This window comes from Equus asinus, chromosome 26 (genome assembly GCF_041296235.1).
Source record: "Equus asinus isolate D_3611 breed Donkey chromosome 26, EquAss-T2T_v2, whole genome shotgun sequence".
Lineage (NCBI taxonomy): Eukaryota > Metazoa > Chordata > Mammalia > Perissodactyla > Equidae > Equus > Equus asinus.
Window position 1 is genome coordinate 22,899,132 of NC_091815.1, and position 5,987 is coordinate 22,905,118.

The following is a 5,987-nucleotide window of genomic DNA, read 5'->3' on the forward strand; positions in this document are numbered from 1 at the left end:
ATAAGAAAAAGGCTACACTGGGATATCATTTTCCAACTCTCAGATTAATAAAGATCCAATAGTCTTATGGCTTGACCTAATAGATGAGAAATTTATACCCCAAAGCTCAGAAAACATAGACTTTTTTAATTTACCTGTAACAGTTATGAAAACTGATCACATATGAGGCTATAAAAGAATCAATACAAATGTCTGACTATAATGCAGTAGCATCAAAAACCAATAAAAAGATAGCCAAGACTTTTGAGTTAAAGGAGAGCACCTAAAGTAAATTACAAAATATGGAAATGAATAATAACAAAAACACTAAATGCCAGAATTGTAGGACACAACTTATGTAGTAGAGGGAAATGTACAGCTTTAAGTACCTTTATCAGGAACAACAAAAAACTAAATTCTCAATTCAAAAATGTAGATTAAGAGGGATAGAGTACACTCAAAGAATTAAATTATAAACATAAAGGGCAGAAATCTATTGAGAATTAGGAGAAATAAGAGAAGAGGATAACAAAACCAAGAGATAGGTTTTTTAAAAGATCAATAATCAGTAAGTTATATGAACTTCTGTCAAGGCAGATAAAAAGAGCAAAGATGCAAATATGAAAATGAGTAAGAAACCAAATGAAGTCAGAAGAAGAATAAAAGAATCTTATGAATCACTATTTGCAACCAAATTTGACAATCTAGACAAAATGAATACATTTCTAAAAAATATAAAATACCAAAATTGGCACAAGAACAAAAAATTTGAATAAATCTGATAAATTGAAATGGTATAAAAACATCCCCTCAAAAGGAGAAAAAGCCTAAAGAACAATTTTAATCAAACTTTTATGAATGGATTTGATGACCTATTTGATAAGAGATAAATGAGGAAAAACACTGATAAAAAGAGAGTCCAAATGACTGAGCAGTATGTGGAGATATGCTCCAAGTCACCGGTAGTCAAGAATAATGCAAACTAAAACATCCAAGGAAGATAATATCAAGTGTTTACAAGGACGGAGCAAGAGGTGCTGCTGGTGAGAATGGAAACAGTTGTAGCTACTGTAGACAATAATCTGGTTGTACCTAGTAAAACCGTGCAAAAAAACCTTTGCCCAATATTCCAGGGTAAATATTCTAATCTGGTTCAGGTCCACAACGGGACACATACTAGGATGTTCTCTGTGGCAGCCAGGAGTGTATCCATCACTGCAGGAAAGAATAAGTAGAAAGTAGTAAATATATACTATGAATTACTAAGCAAATCTTAGAAGCAATGAATAGCATTACAGCACTGTGCACAGAGGCACAGGATAGATCTAAAAAACGGTGCTGAGGAGAAACAAAAATGACACTTTTATAGCATAATACCATAAATGTAAATTTCAAACACGCGTCTTATTTGATAAGGGATATACACACATTTAAGGATGCATACCAAACATACCTGTGTGCATACCTATGGGGGAGAATAGGAAAGAACGAAGAAACAAGTGTTCGACTAAATAATTTTGATAATGTACTATGAATTGAGGTCCAAAAATATAAATGCAAATTTTAAAAACCAAGAGCCATACTCTTCATGGCCTCTATCTTAATAGAAGGCAGAGTTCTAACAGCCTCAAATATCCGAACAGTCTGACCGACTCTGGAGCCGCAGTTCCCATCCCAGCATCAGAGAGCAGGGCTGGGAGCGCGCTGTTTCAGACTCCGTCCATATACTGGGAGGCAGGACACAGGCGCTGAAGTTACAGTTCTGTCTCCCATGAGCAGCTGGCTCTCAGGGATGCAATTCAACTTCCTGATTGATTTCATCCTTAATAACTGCCATGTTAACTGTTTACAGATATTAGATCCTTTCAAGGAATCCTCAAAAAAAACTTGAAAGGCTGGAATTTCAGTTTTCCAGATAACTACACTGAGCCTGAGACAAGTATAATCACCTTTTCCGGTTCTCCTAACTAAAGAAGCTGACATCCATATGAAGGTCTAACTCCAATACCTACACTTGTGCCAATAATCAAAAGAGCGGATACTTCCACACTTTCTGGAAGAATACGTGAGGAATTACCAGGCAAATGCCTTCAGGAAAGCTGACCAGGAGGGTGACTCATTCCCCTGTCACTAAAGTACCCTCACCTCATGGCTTCAAGGACTCTGCTTTCCTCCACCATATAATCTACTGTCTCCCTGTCTTGAGCCTAATGAATAAAGCAGAAGATCTTAGGAGGGTACAGCAAATTAATATGCTAAGTAAGAACTAGAAATAAATGTGAAATCATGTCCTAAAAAGGAAACATTTTTCCAGCTGTCTCTAAAAGGGACCCAATCATAATGGCAGCAATTTTGCCCAAAATTTATGTGCAGTCCTAGCATCCAAATATAGTAACTACTAAAAGACTGCAGGACTCTGCACACAAAGCTTTGCATTGTTTGCTCAGGAAGAGAGGTCTGAAAGACATTTAAAAAGAAAGCAAGCCTTCTGTAGGGGAGAGAACAAGTGGAATTATGACGTATCTGAAGAAGCTTGGCCACACCTCCTTTTCACTTATCAACTGAGGCAGTGTCAAATTATCATTAATTTTCAAATGGTCATTTTTTTAAGTTACTGAAACAATGTTTTACAAATCCTGGCACAACTTCTGGTTTTATAAAGGGTAACTAATACCTACTTCTTATTACAGTGAACTGTACTGTGAAGTTGGGCCATTTTTTTCTTGGGCAACAGAAATGACAGAAAACAGAAAATAGAGTATAAAGGAAAATGCTGTCTTACTTCAGACTCTTTCCAAGTCTAGCTAGCAAGACCTTTTACTGAGAAAAATGTTTTCCTTTCTTAAAAGGGAAACTTCTATTTCTGATTTCATATCCTTTTTTTTTAGATTTTATTTTTCCTTTTTCTCCCCAAAGCCCCCCAGTACACAGTTGTGTATTTTTAGTTGTGGGTCCTTCTAGTTGTTGCATGTGGGATGCCACCTCAGCATGGCTTGACAAGCTGTGCCACGTCCGCGCCCAGGATCTGAACTGGCAAAACCCTGGGCCACCGAAGTGGAGTGTGCGAACTTAACCACTCGGCCACGGGGCCAGCCCTCATATCCTCTTTTGAATATATATGCTTGTTTTCTCCCGCCCTAAATTCCTTGGAAGGTAGCTAACTTCATGAGTTTGGGCAGGAAACACTGAGGATGGGTCCGGAACATCCTATTATTGCAGAAAGTAAGGATGCTTGCACAGATGTCAGAGCAGTACTGAAGGGAGCAAGGAGCTAGCTTAAAGTGGCCCCAGTGGCTAAGTTCTGACAACTTGAGCATCAAAAATGTATACATTTTAATTAATTACAATGTGTTAAGGGGCCGGCCCGGTGGCACAGTGGTTAAGTGTGCACGTTTTGCTTTGGCGGCCCAGGGTCTGCCAGTTTGGATCCCGGGTGTGGACATGGCACCACTTGGCGAACCATGCTGTTGCAGGCGTCCCACATATAAAGTACAGGAAGATGGGCACAGATGTTAGCTCAGGACCAGTCTTCCTCAGCAAAAAGAGGAAGACTGGCAGCAGATGTTAGCTCAGGGCTAATCTTCCTCAAAAAAAAGAAAAAATAAGTGTTAAGATTGGAAAAGGTCATGAATTTCTGAGATTACAAAGAAAAATGTTAAAATGTAATTCACAAATACATAGATATAATAAAATATGGGAATGAATTTCGTAAGTACAAAGTATAAAATATATGTATTTACATCTATGGATTACATATACATACACATATATGGATTTCCTTCTCATGGGGTATAGGAGGCATGTAAATGTGTGTCTATATATGCAGTGTGGATAGGTGGGTCTCTTCTCTCTCCCAGGTCTTTAATCAAAAGTCAAGCTCCAAAGAGACCTTCTCTGGCCATACAATCTAAAGTATCAACCTGGTCCCCTATGTCGTCCTTCCTCTTTTTCTCCTTAGAATTTACTCTCTTACATTTATATATTTTACTGATACATACTTTCTATTGTTTGTCTTCCTCATTAGAACTTAGCTGCACAAAGGCAGGGAGTTTTGTCTGTTTAGCTCACTCTGTATCTCCAATACCTGGATTAGAACAAAGCCTGGCACACAGCAGACACTCTATACACAGTTTTTAAAAATACATACACACAAATACAAACCTCCTGCTTAATCAAGAATAGATAAAATTCTTAAATATGGTGAGCAAAAATCGCATAAACTGTAACAAGGTAAAAGACATGTTCAGCATAATAACCAGATTAAAAAGGAATCCACCAGTTCATCGCCATTGATCATATCCAATAACCAAGTAGAAGGGGTTTCACCGGTGTGTTCTAAACAAACTAGTCCATATCCTAAAGAGAATCAGCTGAACAGACGCAAACCCTCATCTCTTGGGACAGGAAATCTCTAGATGGTCCTAATAACTACAAGATACTAATAAGCATAAATTTTTAATAATGCTAAGAGATCAAGTCAGGAAATCACAATAAGACAATGGATTGTATAGTTGCAGATTAACAAAATTTAGTACCTCATTGTGAAGAGAAACACCAGACTGTAAAGTTCAAACACCTATGCTAAAGGCATGAGTGTGAAAGATTCTATCAACATTACTGTTAAAATTTTGAACTGTAAGAACTAGAGAATCAATCAGTGGCTTGGGTTTATGTCACCTTAGAGGAAGAAATCAGGTGTCATATTTAGATCAAGAATCAGTTACTGAATAATTCAGACTCTTCACTGGTTTGAGTCATTATTCTTTTCCCTTTAGGCCTGGTGAGTTTACTGTCACCTTGGGGAGGTTTCCAAAATAAGTTATTACTCAACCCTTAGAAAGTATTAAAGTATTAAAATAAGTATCCCTATACTGCCAGGAAATATAAGAATAAATAAAAGATTATATGAATTTAGCTTGTGATATTAATACATTTTAGATTAGATGTATATAAGTTTGGCAGTGTTTTATAATCACTGTATTTGTCTCAGTTCAAGGTTTGAAGTATTCAATCATACAAAATCTGTAGTGTAAGTGGTTTAAAGGGAATTTGTCTTAATATTTCAGAAAAATAACTTTCAGATTTTTATTAGACATAAGTATAAATTGACTATTAAAGCAACTACGAAAGCAGTAGTCATTGTTTCGTTCCATGCACATGTATAAATCCTATACTCTTTTCTAATTCATATGTTCTGCTTTTATAGATGCTCTCGAGACAATGCCCAAGATTCTAAGCACTTCTAACTGTTCAAGGAGGCCGTGTTCCCATATCATCAAAGTTTACCTCCCTCCATCCACTCAGATCAAACAGGAATAGACTGCTCCATGCCCTCAAGTTCCTCATTACCCCAAAGAACGGTCATGATTTATTCCCTAAAAATTGCAGGCTCCAACTGCTTTACTTTGACCATTAATTGAAAATGGCTCACCCTTCTGTCTGCCAGCCATGTCTTTGTCTGACATCTTTAGTTCTAAAGAAGTTATCAATAAACTTCTTAAGCCAAGTTTACAATCTACCCACAAAAGAAGACCTCGTTTACAATTCTTATTGTATTCCATTACACAATATATTTAAACCCATACTGAAAGCGGAAAGTCAAATAATTCCTTTAAGATGAAGAGCCATTCATTAAACCAATGGATCCATTGTTCTCTCAGCTTGCCATTCTTTCTTTAAAGGCCTCTGGTGAGTCACTGCCACAAATGACTTTAACTCCTTACAGGAGAGCCTACTAAGGAGTTTTACTAGGTGAATTTTTAAAATTCATCCTTATTGTGAAACAGACTAATAAATACTAAATTAATTTTTATCCACAAATAAAACAACAATTCTCTCAGCTTTACAAAGGCTGTGCATTCAACTTTCATACACTTGTTATATCATAAGGTTTCTCCTCAGGGTAAATAATTATGCCATACAAAAGTCTAAGGCTTTCTCACATGTATAGCAAACATGAAGTGAATGAGTCAGGACTCTAATTCCAAGAGGCAAAAATCCAACTCAAA